The sequence below is a fragment of the Rattus rattus genome, chromosome 2 (genome assembly GCF_011064425.1).
Source record: "Rattus rattus isolate New Zealand chromosome 2, Rrattus_CSIRO_v1, whole genome shotgun sequence".
NCBI classification, from domain to species: domain Eukaryota; kingdom Metazoa; phylum Chordata; class Mammalia; order Rodentia; family Muridae; genus Rattus; species Rattus rattus.
This window is the reverse complement of record NC_046155.1, coordinates 80,935,305-80,956,232: the sequence shown is the minus strand read 5'-3', so window position 1 is coordinate 80,956,232 and position 20,928 is coordinate 80,935,305. Positions and strand designations below refer to the sequence as shown.

At 48.2% G+C, this 20,928-nt stretch overlaps 1 protein-coding gene and 1 long non-coding RNA gene across 2 annotated transcripts in view; one reads left to right on the top strand and one right to left on the bottom strand.

The window, feature by feature from the left end:
* Nucleotides 1-1,286: 1,286 nt before the first annotated feature.
* Nucleotides 1,287-3,573, bottom strand: LOC116891578. Its single transcript, XR_004386847.1, has 2 exons — nucleotides 3,262-3,573; nucleotides 1,287-3,036 (listed from the first exon to the last, which is right to left on the bottom strand). It is a non-coding gene; the product is annotated as an uncharacterized LOC116891578 (long non-coding RNA).
* Nucleotides 3,574-3,632: 59 nt separating this feature from the next.
* Nucleotides 3,633-20,928, top strand: part of Eef2k (eukaryotic elongation factor 2 kinase) — a 60,563-nt gene continuing 43,267 nt past the window's right edge. The window contains 1 exon segment of the mRNA XM_032892758.1: nucleotides 3,633-3,850. The gene's annotated coding sequence lies outside the window, so the exon portion shown is untranslated.

The following is a 20,928-nucleotide window of genomic DNA, read 5'->3' as shown; positions in this document are numbered from 1 at the left end:
TTAACAGAATTATTGTCTGGACATGGGCAGGCCCTGGCCTGCCCTCCTGGAAGAACACCCTTTTCTGCAGCCACAAGAAGAACAGAGTTCTCTTTATGTAGGCTATCTCCCCAAAATAACTCTAAGTATACTTACACACACACACACACACACACACACACACACACACACACACACACACACACACGTAATTTTGTACAAATCAGAGTTTATTCCATACTTACTAGGCCTATCATACAAAAATAGGCCTTGGAGAGGTGCACAACTGTTCTCAAGGTGTTCAGGACCTGCTTGCCTCCAACTCCAACCCCAGAGAGGTGAAGATTTCCGTTTGCTCCCGCCCAGCCTCTTTCTAGCAGCCTTGTGTGTTGGCTGGCCTCCCCCATGCCTGCTGACCATGCTTCTCTGGTGATTTATGCCTATGTAACACAACAAGGGCAGATCAAATGCAGACCCAGCCAATGCCGGGGAAGGGTGGGGAGGCCACAGAAGCCAGAGCCACCAGGCTGTGTTTAGTTTTTTGGGTTTTCTGTTTCTAAGTGGCATTTAACTGTAACTGTCATAAAATTAATCAGTGTTCCCTAGAGAAACAGGAGCAAAGAGAGAAAAGCACAAAGACAAACCACTGTTCATGTTCCTACCTCATGAATCTACCTCCCCTTCCCACACAAAGGAAGCTGGGTGCTAAGTTTGAATTGTACCGAAAGCATGCTCATACGTTTTTAAATGCCCAATCCTACGCGTAAAGTTAAAAGTAAAAGTCTTCCTTTACCAGCGAGGCCCACCACATTAAAAACAACAAAACAAACAAGAACAACAAAAACAAAACAAAACAAAACAAAAATTGGTCTGGATTCTTCCAGATCTTTTCTTATTCAAATACATAGTCAAATAAAGCCAGAAGCCTCTCTCTTAGAACACCGTAAGACAGGAGAGGAGTAATTTCATGAACTCTGCAAGTCTTTATAAAAACCGTCCTGGGGATAGAGAAGTGGCTCAGCTGTTTGGAACACTTGTAGCTCTTGGAGAGGATCCAGGTTCAGTTCTACACAGGACCCATGTGGTAGTTCATAACTGGAAAACTGCAGCTCCAGGAGACCGGACAACCTCTTCTGACCTCCACAGGCAACATGTATGTGTGTGGTACATGCAGACAAAACACTCATGAGGTAAATTATCCTTAAAACAAACAACAACAAAAAAAACTGCTCTAGCCTCGAAGCCCAGGCTGGTCTTGAATTAGCAATCCTGCTTCAGCCTTTTTTTTTTTTAAAACCTTTTTTTTAAATATATTTTTCCTACATACATAATGAACCAGCCACTTTTAAACTTTTGGTTTTAAGCATTTTTTTTAAACTTATTTGCGTATTTTGTCTGCATGTATGCTTGGTGTCAGCAGAGGCTGGAAGAGGACATCAGAACCATTGGAACTGAAGTAACGGTTGTCAACCACCATGTGGGTGCTGGGAAACTGACCTTGTGGAGGGGCAGCCAGTGTTCTCAAAGGCTGAGCTATTTCTTCAGCCCTCTGCCTCAGCTTCCTGAGTTCTAAACTTACAGGCATACGCCACCCCATCCAGCTCCATACACAGTTGAGTTTGTTGTTGTATTTTAAATGTGGGCATCTATTATAATTTCTTTTTTAAATTACAGTAATTTGTGTATGTGCATGTATGTAGGTACATACACACTACGGTGTGTACATTGAGGCCAGAGGATTATCTGGCAGGAATTAGTTATCTTCTACCACATCAGTCCCAGAGATGGACTCCGGCTTATGTGTCAGGTTTGGCGAATGCCTTTACCTCCTAAGCCATCTTATCACCACCCCCAATTTCTTTCGTGTGGTGCATATTCTCTTTACCCTTAGGCATATAACTGGGAGTGGGACTGCTAGGTTCTGTAGTAACAGATGAGTATCTGAGGGGTCCAGGGAAACATACTCAGTGTCATTATCTATTTGGAAAGTGGGCATCGAAAACGTGGATCTAGCTGGGAGTGGTGGTGCAGCTCTCCATGCTGAGGGGCTGATCTTCCAGAAGGGCAGGCTAGATGGGGCACAAGTCCTTTGGCCTGTCATGTTGGGAAGCTCCAGGAAGAAGCATCTGCCTTTCTGAGTTCATGTAGCAACATGGGATCTTAATCAAGAAAATGAAACTTGTCTGGTGTTGTAGTGCATGCCTTTAGTCCTAGCCCTCAAGAGCAGAGACACTGGTCTACACAGTGAGTTTCCACAACAGTCAGAGCTGTGTAGAAAGGCCCCAGCTCAGGAAAGAAGTGGGAGGAGTCAAACTTTTTGCAGGGAATGTTCGTGCTATCAGCAGTGTTCAGGTCTGAAGCCCTGACTTCCCCAGGAGAACAGGTTTACTGCTCTCAATCACCAAAGAGCTTATGGGGCACAGACCTATAAAGATCTGGACCAAACCTTGCCTCTGCCACTTACCCACTTACTGTGTAAGCTTGGAAAAGTCCTAGCCTGAGTTCTGTGCACTAAGTGGAGGGCAGTTGAGAAGGTCATGATGAGAGTTAGGAGGAGCAATTGTACTCCTTTTGTTACCAGTGACACAATACTACAGATCGTCAGGCGCTGTGATTAAACACCATGGCAAAAGCAACTGAGGAGGAAAGGGTTTATTTCGGCTTACAGCATACAGTCAGTCCGTCCTGAAGGGAAGTCAGGGCAGGCACCTGAGGCAGGAACTGAAGCAGAGGACACAGGGGAACCCTGCTTATTGGCTTGCTTTGCCAGCTTGCTTAGAGTACCCAGAAGTACCTGCCCAGGGCTGGCACCGCCCACAGTGAGCTGGACCCTTCCAAATCAATCATCAATTAAGAAAATGGCCCACAGGCCAATCTCTTGGAGGCATTTTCTCAGTTGACGTTTTCTCTTTCCAGATGACCTGGGTTTGTGTCATTGTCAAATCTAAATGGCACAGACTAGATGAACTCCCTCTGTAGACCAGGCTGGCCTCAAACTCACGAAGTTCCTTCTGCTTCTGCCTCCTGAGTCCTGGGATGTGACACCACTGCCCAGCCCTGATGAAGATATTAAGTAAAAAATGACAGAAATATTTGGAATTGTCAAACATTGTTAAACATTAAACATTAAATTTAAATTTAAACCAAATATATATTTATATAAACATTAAATTTAAACAAAAATATAGGTTATATATAAATATTGTTCACATATTTATAATTTTACACTTATATTTATAAATTTGTATATTCTATGTAAATATTAAATACATATATGCTTACCATGAATTTGGATTCTTTGAGTTTTCTATACAATTTTTGTTGTTTCACCCTCTCCTGCTCCTTCATTCCCCCTCCCTCTCTTGGAAAGTGTCTTAAGTTTCTTCAAAACAGAAGTCGAGAAATTCTAAAGATTTTCTGATAAAAGCCTTTTAGGTTATTGCTCGGAAGAGAGACTCACGCGGCACAGTAACCGGCTTTAGACCCAAACGCTCAGGAAGCGTTCAACAGGCGGGGGAGCCAAAAGACAACGCGGCGACTGCAGGGATGCAGGGAGGTGAGGGCCACCCGGGGCAGCCACGTGAGCCCGGGCGTGCGCCCCGTACGTCGGTCCCGCCCCAGCTCTGGTCCCAGCCTCCGGCTCCAACCCCAGCCGCAACAGCCCCAGCTCCAGCCGGCGCTCTGCTCCAGCGTTCGGACGTCTCCAGGCGCCCCACTGCGGCTGCGGGCCTGGCTCTCTGTCGCCTGCGCTCGTACCCCAGGATTCTCCTCCCGCCCTGCACCCTGGAGCGTCCGGTCGCCAGCCTCTGCCAGCTCCTGGGGATCCTTGCGGCCGTGGGCAGCGGCTGTCGCGCCTGTCCCACTTTGGGAGGTAGGTGACCGGGCTGGATGGGGAGCCCGCGCCTCCAGCTGCAGTGGCCCCCCGAAAGGAGCTTCTCTGGTTGCAGAACTTCCGCGGGGCTCAGTATTTGCGCCTATAAAGAAAAGAATGAAAGACGCTGGCAAGCGATGGGCGGGCGCCGTTCGGGTTGCACCAGGCAGCGCACGCGGGCCTCCGCCAGGGTCTCTCTTTCGTGTCTCGGAGAACCCGCCTGTCCCTCTGAAGCGCTCAAGCAGCATTCCCCTCAGGGGGTTCCCCCACACTAGAGACCTGTGCGAGCCTCAGTCCCCGGAATCTTGAGATCTGTGCAGCATACGCCCTTGCAGCATTGTTGTTGAGGGAGTTGGGGTGTTGGCAGGCGTTGGAGACTTGTGCGCCAAGGGGCTGAGCATTCATATGCAGTTGGTGGCGCGGGGGCGGGGACCTCCCGGGTAAGCCCCGGGCCAAATCTAGCTTGAGTCTGTTAAGGGAATTGCGGGGAACCTGTCCAGCTGCGCCCTGTGTGTGACTGATCGCGTGTATTTCGGAGGAGTGAGATCTGACTTGGGGATTCTCCTTGGGGGCGCTTCCTGTCTTGGGACCACGGAACAGATTTTACGGAGGAGAACGCCGAGGTCCAAAGAGGCCCCCAGACCCACGAAGGCTAGGTAAGGAATGTAGAGTAAGTAAACTAGGACTCTGAGTGTGGGGGTTAAGAGTGAAATTTTGGGAAGACTTCCCGGAGAAGGTGCTGTTTGCGCGGTGAGGATGATGAAACCAATGGAAGGAGAGGGCCCAGGCCGTGTTCAAACCTCGACCTTAGACAGCTCTTCCTCATTCTCTGCGGCGGCAACAGTTCCTGGGAAAGGAAAGGCAGGCGGGAGCTAGAAAGGGGCTGGGGTGGGGGTCGGCTCTTTGTTCCAAATACCTGGGTTCTTTTGAAATACCAGGGTCAGAGCGCGTTAGCTGTCACTTTCCTGAATGGCTCTTGCCACGCTGTTTCACAAACATAATATTTTCAAACCTTTTACCCTGCACTGGTCAGACTCAACAGCTAGCAGCTGTTAATTTACGCCTGGGAACCTCGTGTAGGAACGTAGGGTGCACAGAGGATAGAGCTGTTGTTCGGGGCTCCTTCTCTACCTTAATTTCTATTATGAAGGAGAACAACTTCAGGACCAGCACAGCAACCAAGTAGTAACAGCTTTGGGGAGGCTTTAGGTGGAAGGAGAGGAGGTGTCTTATGAGGCAGCTGCAGGAATCAGTTACTCAGGATCCCAGGGTGCCACAGTGTGCACACCTGGGATGATCCTGGGTTTGAGCCTTAAGCTTGTTGGATGAGGGACTGTGTGGGGGAGGGGAGCATGGCCGGCTTGGTGGAGAGCACTCTCCCCTGAGGTGAAAGGGGAAAGAGCTCCTGGGGACTCAGTTGCCCTGGCCTTGTATCTGGTGGACACAACCATGCCACACCATCTCCTGGGGATCCAGTGTCCTCTTCTGACTTCCGCAATCACCTTCGTGTATACACACACACACACACACACACACACACACACACACCACAAATTAAATAAAGAATATCTCACTAAACTCTTGCAACTAGGCTTCGAGGAAGAAAAGGGTTGAGTCACTACAGTACGGTAGAAAAGCTGAGAGAAACTTTTCACAGGCTTTAGAATCTGAGGGGAGTGTAGGCTGTGGTTCTAACTTCTGGGCACATCAGCGGCCTGGCTTGCTTGCATCTGATTGCTAGATCACACTAGAGTCTCCTTGAGGAGGCTTGGAGTGAGGCTCCCAATTTGCATTTCCAAGTAATTCCCAGGGGAGGTTCCTAGCTGCTCCTGGGTGAGTTGAGGAAGTAAAGACTATATTTAAAAGGCCCAGCTCTCTGGCTGTGTGATTATAGGTAAGTCACTACACTTCTCTGTTCCTCAGCCCCCCCCACCCTCCCACCCCCCAGAGAATGAAGCAGATAGCATCTGCCTCCTGGGACTCAGGCAGGTCTGAAGGAGGGGCTGTGTCAACAGGTGTGATGGAGGAGTGGATCACTCGGCAGGGGACAAGTTGGCAGTAGGTTGAATAAGGAGAATAGCTCGAGGCAGGTGACTGAAGGAAGGCACAGTGCTGGACTCCTGTGTCAGGTGTTGGAGCCTGTGTCCTCCCTGGAGCTCAGAGAAGGTACAGGCAGGTGCTCTGTGATGATGTGGAAATGTCGTCAGCCCGATCTGGCCAGGGTGTGGAAAGGGAGCAGCTGAGTGGGCCTGGAAGTGGTGCAAAATTATTTGGGCCACATTTCGCATGCCTAAATGCAACCACAGGGCTTCACTAAGGTGTGGGAGATGCTGGGGCACACGGTCTCTGGCTGAGCCAATAGAGGCTGCTCTAGGCAGCACCCAGCACTGGTGTCTTGAGCACTGGACTCATTTCTCGGTTGGTTTCTTTGGAATGAAAAAACAGGACTGGGGATGTGGCCTGATAGCGGCGCTTCCAAACAGGCACAAAGCCCTGGGTTTCACCTCAGCACCTCATAAATCATGCCCATTATCCCAGAACTAGGGAGGAAAGAAGCAAGACAGTCGGAAGTTTGAGGTCACTGGCCAACCTGGCTATGAAAGACCCTGTCTCAAAAGAAAAACAAAAGCCACAGACAAACCCATAATTGAAAGCTTAAGAATTCAGCAGTGGTGGCGCATGCCTCTAATTGGGGCACAGAGGCAGGCAGATCCATGAGTTGGGGCCAGCCTGGTCTACAGAGCTAGTTCTGGGACAGCCAGGCCTACACGGAGAAACCCTGTCTTGGAAAAGCAAAGAAAGGAATGCTCAAATTAGGCTGAGCTCTGTGTCCCCTGGCCAGGGCTCTGAAGCAGGTTCTGGGGTTATGAGTGGACCCTGTCCTAAACATGAGACTTAATGGAACAGGATGGGATGGAGCCCTATGGTACCAATACAGTGCAGTACCTGGTTGATGGGACTCAAACACTTTTCCGCTTTGTTCTATGAATTCCTGAGTGGGAGAGGGGGCAGCATCAGGAATCAGGAAATGAAGCATCAAGTGAGAAGAATCTCATTAATATCTAGGGTCTCAGCACACACCAAGGGCTCACAGATAAACTGCCAACAATGAAGAGAAACAGCACTTTATGTCAAACTAAAAGAACCAAGATATCCACACTGGCTTCCTCCATCAGACTCCTGTTTTCTAAGCCCAGAGTCAGTCACCATTTACATGAGCTTGCCGGATCTTCCTACCCTCACATCCACAGGTCTGGCTGCTTAGAGTGCCTCAGAGTACTCAGGGGGGCCATACCTGTCTTTCTGCTGCAGGATCAAGCTCAGCACTTCCCTCCCCCAGAAGGCCTTCCCTGGGTCATTTCCTTGCCTGCGAATCAGCAGACAGCAAACAGTAGATACTCAGGGAGACCAGCTCCTCAGTCCCACCATGCCTCAGTCCCACCATGCCTGGTATAGAATTGGTGCTGGAAAATACCAGCTGCTGTTCCATCCTGACCACCCTACTCTCCTCTATCATCCCCCACCTCCACCCTGGCACCTCTTCCTAGGCTCTGCATAACAATTCCTGTTACACACCAAGGACAACAGTAATAACCCCGCTAAAGATGTCCATATCCCACCCCTGGGAATGCGTGGCCTTATACAGCAAATCACACTTCTTAGAGGGGAGCAATGGGGGCACTGTCCTGGATTACCTTACTACACTACAGGGTCCTTATAGAGAAGAGGTACAAGTCAGGCGTGGTGGCACTGTCACACCCTTAGTCCCAGCATTCCACAGGCAAAGACAAACAGATCCCTAAGTGTGAGGCCTGCCTGGTCTACATAGCAAGTTCCACGAAAGCCGGGGCTACACAGAGAAACCCTGTCTTGAAAATTCCAACCATTCATCCATTCATCCATCCATCAATCAATAAGAGGTAGAAGGGTAGAGAAAAGAAGAGCTGTGACCGAGGAAGCAGGAACTCTGGACAGAGGTATTTAGAGTTAGGGTTTAGCTAATCATGAGAGCGCTTGCCTAGCGTGTGCCAGGCTCGGGATTCTGCCCTCAGCACTGGGAACGAAGGAGGGAGGAAGGCACTGAGGAGGGGAAGGGAAGGGATGGGAAAAGGATGGGAAGGCAAAAAGGAAAGCAGTTTGAGGATTCAGGCTGCTGGCTCTGAAAGAGGAGCCCATCGGACTTATGTCTCTAGAATTTTAAGTCAAGAAAGACCTTGAGTCATTTTGCATCAGCTCACATGACCAAACAGGCTCCAGCCGGAGCCGCTCCGCTCCATCCTGCCTCACAGCAACATCTGGAGTCAGTTATAATTGTTCTGCTTCTAGTGCATCTGGCAGTAAGTGGAGATCTCTGATGCTGCTAAATGTTTGACATCCCATAGGACATGTTGCTCTGTAAGTAAGAATTGTACCAGCTCGGCCGGGCAGTGGTGGGATATGCCTTTAGTCCTAGCACTCTGAAGGCAAAGGTCTGTGGATCTCTGTGACTTCAAGGACAGCCTGGTCTACAGATGGAGTTCCAGGCCGGCCAGGGCTACATGAAGAAACCTGGTCTCAAAAAAAGGGGGGTGAGGGAAGAAAAAAAATTGGACCAGCTCACTGTCAATAGCACAGAGGCAGAGAAACCGTTCTCAGGGGGGACGAGAGCTGCCGAGTGAGCATGAGGACCCTGGTTTAGATCCCAGCACGTACACAAAAAGCTGGGCATGGTGGGTACTACAAAGGGGTTCCTGGGGCTTGCTGGCTACCAGCCTTGCTTCAGCTTCAGTGAGAGACCACATCTCAAAGGAATGAGGTGGTGTATGATAGAGTAGGTTACTCAGTGACCTCTGGCCTCCACACACACACACACACACACACACACACACAAAAGCCTTTCCTGACCCTCCTCTCTCTGGAAACAGTCTCCATATATTCCACAGGAGCAAAGATACCAACTTCCTGGCTAACAGGAGCAGCAACCTGCTTGGAAGGACAGGAGCTAAGTCAACATTCATTTCTTCTGAAAACGCACGTGCTACGACCTGGACTCTGTCCATACAAACACACCATTATGCAAGCGTTCTTTGTTTTAAAATCCGCAGCTGACATTTTAGAGCATAAAGCAGAAAAGATTGTCGTTCTAGCTTCAATGAGCCACATGCACAAGGGGGCTTTGGATTTTAATGTTTAATCATCTTCTAGGCTCTTCTGACCCCAGGACGTGGTGTACTCCTGGCTGGTCGCACCAGGGATACAGTGTGCCTTGCTTTCTCAGGATGCACTCTGTGTTTACACAGTCTTCTCTGTGGCTGGGCCATGTGAATATTCACACAGAGGAATGGTGTCTCACTTCTCTAGCTGCAGCCCAGAGTGCCAAGCCTGGCACAAACTAACTGTGCAGGTCACAGGAACGAACTACAGAAAGGCTGGCCATCTCCAGCTAGCATATGGGACACTGAGGTGTCCCGTATGGACACTGGGGATTTGGTGGCCCAGTGGCACGGTTGAGACCTCAAGAGGGAAAACCAAATCGTGAAAAAATTAAAAAGGACTGTAATCTGTCCGAACTTGGACACACACAGATCTCAGTTCAAGTCCTAACTTTGCCATAGCCAGCTGAGCAGTCACTTAACCCGCAGTCAGTCTGTGAAATTATTCACCTCAGAGAGGGAAGCAGAGCAGGGTAGGGTAGAGTGACAGAGGAAGATGACTAGGAAAAGCCCCTGTGGCTCAGAGGCTCCTGTCATTGTCACGCATGTGCCGAACTGCTTAGGTCAGCACCTGGCATGCAGCCAGACCTTTGAACGAATGGCTACTCTTACTTCTGTGAAAATCCTGTCAGGTTGAGGACATCGGAGTCCAGGTCTTTGCTTCTTTCTCCTCCCTCTGCAGCATCAAAAGCCCATTTTTCCCTCTGTCAATACATGGCAGGAGCTCATGCTACCCTCTGAGGAGTGTTCTGCCAACTCTGCTGGCCAGAAAGCTCCTGCCTGGCACCTAAAGAATCATCCAGAGCCTCCTGTGGGAGTGGAGGAAGCAGAGAGAAGTTGGGGGGGTAGGGAGGGGCCAAGCCTTGTTATCACAGCAGGAAATCCATGGTGAAAGATCATAGATCACAGAAGGAGGGTGTGATAGTAAGCCCAGCTCTGAGGACCCTGTGAGGCAGGAAGAGCCAGCAGAAATGGATAGGTAGGGAACAGCGGGAAGGGAACGTATGCTATCTTGATGGTGATACCCATGGAGAGTACCCCTGGGGATAGTTGGGAACATTACAGTTGCATCTAGAAATGGGAGGCCTTGCTGCCTGTTCACAGTTGCAAAGGCTGTTCACAAGAGTTGGGCGTTATGTGATCTGAGTGGCGTGACAAGTGACCCTGATAGGAAAGGGCCGCTGTTTTGTTTTGTTTTGTTTTGTTTTGAAAGATTTATTTACTAGCAAGCACAAGGCCCTGGGTTCGGTCCCCAGCTCCGAAAAAAGAAAAGAAAAAGAAAAAAAAAAAAAAAGAAAGAAAGATTTATTTATTGTATGTGAGTACACTGTAGCTGTCTTCAGACACACCAGAAGAGGGCATTAGATCCCATTACAGATGGTCGTGAGCCACCATGTGGGTGCTGAGAATTGAACTCAGGACCTCTGGAAGAGCAGTCAGTGCTCTTAACCACTGAGCCATCTCTCCAGCCCAAGGCTGCTGTTTTTAACCATGTGCTTTAGGAAAAGCCTTTCTATTTTTCCAGTGCTGGGCATGGAGCTCAGAACCTTGCATATATTGGGCAAGGGCTCTGTTCCTGAGCCACAACCCCAGCACTCAGAAAAGTTTGTTTTTTCCTTTCTCCTCTCCCCTTCATTGGTCTCAAACCCAGCTACAAGGAAAACTTTTATTGGGAAGGGAAGGGCAGCTGAGCTTATTGGGTTAGTTTGTGTACAATAGGTGAATTCCTTATCTCCAGCTGCCTTGTTTATTTAGGGTTGGGGGGGTTGTTTGGTTTTTGTTTGTTTTTAGTATTTTATGTGTATGAGTGCTTTGCCTGCATGTGAGTGCCTGGTACCTTTGAAGGTCAGATCCCCTGGGACTGGAGTTAGAGATGTTATGAGCCACCATGTGGGTGTTGGGAATTGAGTCTGGGTCCTCTGCAGGAGCCACCAGTGTTCTTAATCCCTGAGACAAGTCTCCGGCCCAGTTTTTTTTTTTTTTTTTTTTTTATTTGATGTATTGTGTAATTCTGAAGATGGAACCCGGGACCATGTAAAGGCTAGACAATACTAATCTACCACCTAACTGTACTCCAAGCGCTCTAGTATTTTAATATGCAAATAGGGGCTGGGGGAGATGGCTCAGTTGAGGAGGTGCTTACTGTGCAAGCATGAGGTCTGGGGTTTAAATCCTCACCACCCACGCAAAAGCTGGGTGTAAGGGTTTGACCACCAATAAGAGCACTTGCTACTCCTACAGAGGACCTGGGTTTGGTTCTCAGTACCCACATGGCAGCTCACAACCATATGGAATTCCAGTTCCAGAGGATTCAACACCCTCTTCTGGCTTTTTATGAGCACAAAACACACACGTGTATACAAATATTCATGCAGGCAAATACTTATATGCATAAGATTTTAATAAAAACAAAACCTGAATGTAGCCATCTTGGCCTATAGTGGGAGCACCGAGGATGCTGGGGAAATGCAGAGAGAACCCCTGGGGTTCACTGCCCCACCAGCCTAGCCAGTCAGGGAGCTCTAGGCTCACTGAGAACCCTGTCCCAGAAAAAGGCAGAGAGCAACTGAGAAAGACACTGACTGGTGTCTTTAGGTCTCCGTCTACACGTGGGAACACAAGTATAAAAATAATATCTGTAGCATTGAGTTCTGGAACAGTTTTGGAGTGCAGCAGGCAGAAAGCCTCTAGGTACATAGCATGCCCATGTCCCCATCCTGTGTCATCACCATGTCTCAATTATACAGTTTAGGGGTCTTCATTGGGTTAATTTTCTCTGCCAGTTAAAGAATTAAAAGCTAGAAGAAACCTCAGACACCACAGACAGAATCAGCAGTTGAAGAATGGTATTTGTTGGGGTGAGGAGATTCACGGAGAGGGCAGACACAGAGAAGCAGCAGCAGAGTGGGTACTTGGAAACCCGAACAATCCAGTCTCTTGAGTAGTGGGTTTAAAGCCTCCTGAATTTAGGTGGTTAGTTTGAGGACAGATAAGATGGCCTGCAATGGTTATGCTACACATCCCGGGCTGGCCTTGAACTTGCTGAGCTAGTGCATCTGCAGGGGTCCTGCTGCTGAAAGACAGATTTGTCTCAAGTCAGGAAGGTAAGGCAGAAGTGGGCCATCTTGGGAGTTCACCACTTTCATTAGCTATGGGCTAGAGCTCTTACTCGCTCTCTGCTTGCCAAGGAGTCTGTCTAGTCTCTCACCATTCACACACACACACACACAAACACACACACACACACAGAGACAGACAAACAGAGACAGAGATTGATTGATTGATTGATTGATTGATTATCAGAGCCAGCCTGTAATTTGCAGGTCCAGAAGGGGATGGGTAAGTTGACTTCTAGCTCTCAGGTGAGGTCATAGCTCTTCATTTTCCTCTTTACCTCTTGCTCTGTGGTCCACCCCACATCATCTTTCTTCAGTGGTGCCCTGGTCTCAGCCCTAAATCCCTACCCTGCCAGAAATGTTTGATCCTGCCCTTCTTCTAGTCACTTCTAGTAGAAGCCCCGGGTTTACCAGGCATGTGTTGTCTTCTGTCACATGAGCACCTCTGAACCAATCACTGGGAGCAGGCGTCTGACCTATAATGATGCTGACCAATGGTGGTGAATCATAGGATGTTAAAGCTCTGGTGTTGTAAACAGTTTCCATCCTAACTCCTCTAACCACCGGCTAAAGTCGATCCTGAGAGGCATGTACGCTCTTTAAGGTGTCTCTAAGTGCCTGTGTCTCCTAGGCTGTGGGCTAACACTGTGTGTACTCATCAGTGTAGGGCGGTAGCATTGGCTCTGGGATGCTGCAGCTTTTGCTGCCACAAAAAGACAGCTCCAGGCACTGACGGTGAGCCTAGGCAAGACCAGCAGTCATTGTGGCTTCTCTCGACCCTAAGGCCTTGCTTTGGGCATTCCAAGCATAGTCTCTCTTTTTTTTTTTATTATTATTAACTTGAGTATTTCTTTTTGATTTTTTTTTTTTTTTTTTTTTTTTTTTTTGGTTCTTTTTTTTTGGAGCTGGGGACCCGAACCAGGGCCTGCGCTTCCTAGGTGGCGCTCTACCACTGAGCTAAATCCCCAGCCCCGAGTATTTCTTATATACATTTCGAGTGTTATTCCCTTTCCGGTTTCGGGCAACATCCCCTCCCCCTCCCCTTCCTTATGGGTGTTCCCTCCCAACCCTCCCCCATTTGCCCTCTCCCCAACAGTCTAGTTCACTGGGGGTTCAGTCTTAGCAGGACCCAGGGCTTCCCCTTCCACTGGTGCTCTTACTAGGATATTCATTGCAACCTACGAGGTCAGAGTCCAGGGTCAGTCCATGTATAGTCTTTGGGTAGTGGCTTAGTCCCTGGAAGCTCTGTTTGTTTGGCATTGCTGTACATATGGGGTCTCGAGCTCCTTCAAGCTCTTCCAGTTCTTTCTCTGATTCCTTCAACAGGGGTCCTGTTCTCAGTTCAGTGGTTTCCTGCTGGCATACGCCTCTGTATTTGCTGTATTCTGGCTGTTTCTCTCAGGAGCGATCTGCATTCACATTTTGATCATCCGTCTTGAGTTTCATTTGTTCTAGGCATCTAGGGTAATTCAAGCATTTGGGCTAATAGCCACTTATCAACCAAGCATAGTCTCTTATGTCCATGGCTGCCACAAGATCCCAGACTAGCACGATAGGCATGCTCGTGTACACACACACACACACACACACACACACACACACACACACACACACACACACACAGAGAGAGAGAGAGAGAGAGAGAGAGAGAGAGAGAGAGAGAGATCGATGCTGGCTTCCAGAGAATAGCTGTTCCCTGAGGACCCCTAAAAATCTTGACTTTGCCGCTACCGGGACATCTAGGTCCCCTTCTGGAGAGATCCTGGCTTCTAGAGAATAGCTGCTCCCTGAGGACGCCTGAAGAATCTTGGCTTTGCTGCTACCCGGACATCCAGGTCCCCTTTGGCTAGTATTCAAGGCTCAGCCTCGCAATTTACAAAACTGAAGATGAGTCTTGTGCCGTACTAGAGAGCTAACTGACAGTTATGATTCCACATCCCAGGTTCATGGTATAGCAGGGAGAGAGGAAGGACGTAGAACTCTCCGGAGAAACTTCTCCTCAGGTGTGTCTGGCTAGAAGTGGGTACCTAAGTGAGTAACTTCTGGAAATTTCTCATTTCCTGTGAACTGGGGTCTCTCTCCTTCCTTGGGTTTGGGAATCCATAATAGGTTGAGTTTGCTAGGAGGCTGGGGTCTGAGGTAACGTCCCAGGTACTGTCTGGTGTGCAGAGTGAGGTCGGCCACCAAGCTGCAACTCTGCATTGAGCTGGTTTTCCTAAAGTGTCCCTAGCAGGGGACCTTGTCATAAGGAATATGACCTTTTATGCTATGAGAGAGAGAGCATTGCTGGAGCCAATGTAATTAGCAACTTGAAGTAAGGGAGGAAAGAAAAGGACAATAAATCACCTTACGGGTTTGATATCAAAGTACGGTGCTTGTGAGTCCGTGACTAGGATGCTGCCCCAGGATATGAGACCTATGTGCCGTGCCTCTGCCAGCCTCTGGATCTGGCTTGTACTTCATGGCCTATCACAGTTGCCTAAACGGTAGAGGCACCTGCCGCCAAGCCGACTGACGTGTTCAGTCCCTGGAACCCACATGGTAGGAGGAGACTCCCACTTGTGTCCCTGGACCTCCACGTGCTCTTTGCTGAGAGCCCCCTGACCCAAATTAAACAACTGAATGTTAAAACACCACCAACAAACTAACCCTTCCTCAAAGTTGTACACAGCCTTTCTGCTTCTGTTTCATCAAGCTTGGGTGTGTGACGTTGGGAAACCGTTTCCACAGAACTGATAAACCTCCCCTCTGAAGAGAGAAGCTCAGAAAGCTACAAGATTAACCGGGCTCCTGAGCTTATAGACAGTGAGCAGTTACTGGGGACAGACACTGCAGCCAGCAAGGTAGCAAGATAGCCCACAAGGAGCTCGGGGTTGCAGCTTTCCTGAGTCCTCAAGCTGCTGGGGCTGGCTTTAGCTGATGCAGCTGCTGCTCCTGTAAGTAACCCCATTGGTTCCTCAAGCCGAACTTGGGGTGGGGGTGGGGTCATTTCTTTGGTCCATCATCACCAGCCTACTTCGTGATAGTCAGTTCACGTCTCCCCAGGAAGTCACACAGCTCATGGCCTTGCCTAGCTGTCACAACCTGTTTGGGACTTGGAGCCCTTACTTGAGAGACTGTGTACTTAGCTCTGTAGTAGCCAACAGTTTTGACAGTTGACAGGCATGGCCTCAGGCTTCCTTAAGAGCAGATTCTCGATGATAGGAAACCCACAAGACTGGGTTCACTCGGTTCTGGCTGTGTACCAAGTGCCTTCTGGGTACGAGGCATAGTGCCAGGCAGTCGCAGCTGGTGTTAGCAGCAGCTCCCGGTTTCCAGGGTCAGGAGGGTGTTTATCTGGTTCCGTCTCATGGTTCCGCCTCAAGGCTTCTGTGAGATAGCTGTGGAACCACAGTGAGGCCACTTCCCTACTCAGCGCCGAGCAGTGGGGGAGGGGTGGTCAGGTCGGGTTGGGAGATGAGTGTGACCAGATCACAGCAGCAGAGCCTTGATCTGTCAGAAACGGCCCCAAGTTCTGCCTCTCAGCCGGGAGCCACACTTCCCGGTGCCACAGCTGAAGCTGGGGGCATGTCACCATCCTGTCCCCTGAAGCCATCCACTGGCTGAGTCTGCTGGCAGTTATAGACACCACACTGCTCTGATCTGTAAGGCTGACTAGGACAGAGCAGGCACTGGGGCTAGGAGCTGCAAGCAAGCCATAAAGAGGATCAGGTGGCTCTGGCATCTGTCCCAAGCTGGTGACTGAGGGTAAAAACAAACTTGGCAGCTGACATGGGGTTTCAACCTGGGAGTTGGAGAAATCAATGTGTGGCTAACACATTAAGGAAAAGGCTAAAGAGAAACAGAACCAACAGGCCCAAGTTAAATAAAAAAAAAAAAAAAATAGCATGGGGTACATTTTTGTCAAGGAAGGCAAAGTACAGGGTTCTGAGATTTTAATTTCTATTTTAGGAGCGTGTTCTGAGTTAGAATGTAAAAAGTATGCCCTGTTTTAGTAGCTGTTAAGAAAGTGCCAAAGCCTCAGAGGAAAGAGATCGCTGAGTCAAAAACCTAACACGAGGCCAGGCAGAGGCAGGTGGATCTCGAGTCTGAGGCCAGCCTGGTCAGCACATTGAGTTCCAGGACAGCCAGGACTGCATATGTAGAGAGACACTGTCTCCAAGCAAGCTGTAGAGGCGGTGATGGGGCAAGGCATTTAACCGCACACGCTTGGCAACTTGAGTTCGATCGTGGGACTCCATATAGTGGAAAAAGAGAATCATCGTGACCTTTACACACAAACTGTGACATGTATGTCCCTCCTTCCAGAGAGAGAGAGAGAGAGAGAGAGAGAGAGAGAGAGAGAGAGAACCTCTGTTCCCTAGGCTGGTCTGACTTCTGGCTCAGCCTCTTAGCTGCTGGGATTACAGGCTTATGCCACCTCGCCTCAGTGGAAACTTTTAATGCACACAGAAACATTCTTCCCTTTGTCATTTGACAGAAATAGGATTATCCTAATAAGCCTGGCCACCTGCACCTTTCGGGTTTAAGCAGTTTTCCTTGGCTATCTGTTTCTTCCAGATAATGGCTTTTCTGAAATGTATAACTTGCACATCTCCCATTTCGAGTGGGCAGTTCTCACTGTCCTGACAGAATACAAGCATACCACAGTCAGCCTAGGACCTTCCCTCAGTACATCATTCCTCACTTCTCCTGCCGACACTTCTCCTCTACTTCCGCTTTCATGGCATCAGGTCAGACCATAGAAGCCTTCACTTCACATATAGCTTCATTCAGTATTTTTTTTATGCTGAGTCACTTTCCTTTATATGACTATGAGTGAATAAATGAATGTGTGTGTGTGTGTGTGTGTGTGTGTGTAGTTTCTGTGTGTTTTAGCCCTGGCTGTCCTGTAGCTCATTCTGCACACTACTGCCTGGTGTGGCTATGCCTTTTTGTTTTTAATCTCCTCATCACTTGATGGATACTCATTAAGAATATACTGCTGGGCATGGCGGTAAACACCTTTAATCCTGGCACTCAGAGGCAGAGGCAGGCAGATCAGTGTGAGTTCAAAGCCAACCTGGTCTACATAGCAAGTTCTAAGCAGCCAGAGTGAAAATGAAAGGAGGGAAGGAAGGAAGGAAGGAAGGAAGGAAGGAAGGAAGGAAGGAAGGGAGAACAAGAACGGTACTGCGCTCAGGCAGTGGTGACATACACTGTCCCAGCTTTTGGGAGGCAGAGGCAGGTGAATCTCTTAGTTCAAGGCCAGCCTGGTCTACAGAGAATTCCAGGACAGCCAATGCCACACAGAGAAACCCTGTCTGGAAAGAACAGACAAGAATGGGGTTATGAACATTTGTATAAAAGTGGTAAGTTTGATTTTTTAAATTGTGTGTGTGCATACATGATGTGTATGTGGGAACACACATGCTGTGATGAGTTTGTGGAGGTCAGAGGACAATTGGAGGAGTCAGTTCTAATGATTGAATTCTCATTGCCAGGCTTGTGCAGAAGTGTATTTACCTACTGAATCATCTTGCTAACCTACTCTACCTGCCCCCGTGTGTGTGTGTGTGTGTGTGAATGTGTGTGTGTGTGTGTGTGTGTGTGTGTGTGTGTGTGTGTGTGAGAGAGAGAGAGAGAGAGAGAGAGAGAGAGAGAGAGAGAGACTGGTAGCCTCGGTGGGCCTGTCTGGACTCCACCCTGCAGTTCTCTTGCTCAGCCTTTAGAGTGCTGGGGTTTCAGGTGTGATCCACCATGCCAGCTTGTTTTTTTTTTTTTTTTGTTTGTTTGTTTGTTTGTTTGTTTGTTTGTTTGTTTTTTCCGGAGCTGGGGACTGAACCCAAGGCCTTGCGTTTGCTAGGCAAGTGCTCTACCACTGAGCCAAATCCCCAACCCCACCAGCTTGTTTATGAGCGGGTGTAAGGACATTTCATTTCGTTTGAGTGCTTCCCAGGAGCAGAATTGCTGGGCCACATGGAACCCATGTTTAAATTTTTCAGGATTGTCAGATTGTTTCTGTAGCAGGCGCACTGTTTACAGTTCCTCTAGCAAGTGTGGGTTCCAATTCCTGGTCATCCTTGCTGGTTTTTATTACTGCCCAGCTTTAAATTTCCACCATTCTGGTGGGGTGTGACTTTCAATTCTATTTCCCTGAAGACATCTCATGGGTACAGCAGCTAGTTGTGTGAGGGAGGCAATTTTTTAAATTCTCTCTCTCTCTCTCTCTCTCTCTCTCTCTCTCTCTCTCTCTCTCTCTCTCTCTGTGTGTGTGTGTGTGTGTGTGTGTGTGTGTGTGTGCGCGCGCGCACTGAGTGCAAATGTATGCATATGCCTGTGGAGGCCAGATAAGGGTGTCAGATCTCCGAAGCTGAAGTTACAGATGATTGTGAGCCAAAAATGGGTGCTGGCTGAAACTGAACTTTGGTCCAAGAGATGTTGATGCTTGCTTTGTTTTGTTATTTTGATTTTTTTGAGACAGCATCTCACTCTCTAGTTCAGCTAGTCGTAAGCCCGTGTCTTATTGCGTCCATTTCTAGAAGACAGACATTTCTAGAGGAATGCACTACCAGGCCTGGCTTCGGACAAATGACTGTTCAAATCCTTTGGCCATTTTTATTGTGTTTATTATGGAGTTGTAAGAGTCCTTTGTAGAGTTCCTCCTTGAGTTTGCGATTTGAAAACTTCTTTCCCATTTCTTGGGTTGTCTCTTCGCTCTGTGTGTGTGTGTGTGTGTGTGTGTGTGTGTGTGTGTGTGTGTGTATGCATGTGTCCTTCTGTGTTTGTGCCTGCCATGTGCACCCAACAGAAGCCAGAGAAAAATATCAGCTGTTCTGTACCTGTATTTGCAGTACTGGCTCTGTCTCTGTCTCTGTCTGTCTCTGTCTCTGTCTCTTTTAGATTTACCTTTTATGTGTATATTTTGCCTGCTTGTGTGTATGTGCACCCTGATGTGTGTTTGGTCAGAAGAGGGTATCAGGTCCCCTGGAACTGTAATTATGGATAGTTGTGAGCTACCATGTGGGTGCTAAGAACTGAACCCCAGTTCTCTGCAGGATGCTCTTAACCATTGCGCTATCTCTCCAATTCCTCCTCTTATATGATTAAAACAAAAAGCTCGTGCATATTAAGGGACACTAATTATTCTTTTGTTTTTGCTCTTTGGCTGTCATGTTGAAGAAATCTTGTTTGTGGTGTCAAATTGCCTATAATCTAAGCACCTGGGAGGCGGTAATAGGAAGATTGTAAGTTCAAGGCCAGCTCAGGTAGACAGCAAGTTAAAGGGCAATCTGTGCTATATATAGTAAAACTTACGTCAAAGATAATCAAGGCTAGGCTGTAGCTCAGTGCTGGAGCACTTTGGAGCATGTGCATGGTTCTGGGTTTCGTCCCTGGCCCCATCCGTACTGCTGCTCCCAAGTCTTTGCTTAGCCCAAGATTATGAGGCTGTCCTCTATGTCCTGGGCTTAGTATAGGATGCAGGGCCTCTCAGCCCTATTCGTTAAAGACGATTTTTGGCAAATTCAGTCATCTTGGCATGTGGCTGAAAGTCAGTTGATCCTGTGAGTGTGAGACTTCTGTCTTACCATCTTGCTTCACTGTCTTCTGATCACCTTGATGTGTGCCTGGGTTCTAGACTTCCCTCTTTCTAGCTACCACACAGTACCTCACTGTGTAGAAAGAAGTGGTGTAATTTATATGACAAGCCTTCACTGATGGACACTTAGGGACATTAGTGATTTCTCACTGTTACTGATGAAACTTTCAGAGGACAGCTGTGAGGGCGTTTGTTCGTTTTCTGAGGGTTAGCGTATCAAACATTTCGTCTGTGTCAGGTACTTTCTAAGCCAGCCAGTGGGCTTGTGGATAATAGAAGGAAAATGGCCTCCGAGATCGCTCAACAGATAAAGTCACCTGTCACTCAGCATGATGGCCAGTTCCATCCTGGGCCACCTGGTAGGAGAGGAGCCAATCGATTCCTGCACAGTGTTCTCTGATCTCTATTCCTGTCTGTGGCCATCACATACTGGTACATGTACACGCATAATAAATAAGTATAAAGCTCACTCATAATCATGCAGAGAAGAGACCTCAGGACTCGGGACTCAGTTCTACCTGGGATATCTCCGTTGAATCCCTGCTCTCAATGCTCGGGGAGCCCCTGGAGTGTAAGACCCAGAGAGGGTGGAGAACACGGAGAAACCAGATCCTCTAACTCCACACGATCAAAGCTCATATGAACTCATATGAGACAGAAGCAGTGTGCACAGGGACTGCACGGGCCTGTACCAGGCCCTCTGTGTATATATCATGGCCCCAGAGTAGTGTTTTTATGGGATTCCTGAGTGTTGGAATGAATGGGTTTCTAATTCTTGACTCTTTTCCTTCTGTTTGGCTTGTCTAACTCCAACACGATAGTTTTGTTTTTCTTTTTTTTTTTTTTTTTTTTTTTTTTTTTTTTTCGGAGCTGGGGACCGAACCCAGGGCCTTCGCCGCTAGGCAAGCGCTCTTCCGCTGAGCTAAATCCCCAACCTAGTTTTGTTTTTCTTATATGTTGTTATATTTTATTATTACTCCTTAGAAGCCTGCTTTTTCTAATGAGAGACAGAAAGGAAGTAAATCCAGGGGAGGGGAAGTGGGAAGGGAATGGGAGGAGTAGAGGGAGGGAATACATATAATTGTCAGAATATATTATTGAGAAAAGAATCTATCTTCTTTTTGTTGTTGTTCTCTCAAGCGTCTTTTTAAAATTAAATTAATTTTTTCTCTTTACAACCCAACATCAGCG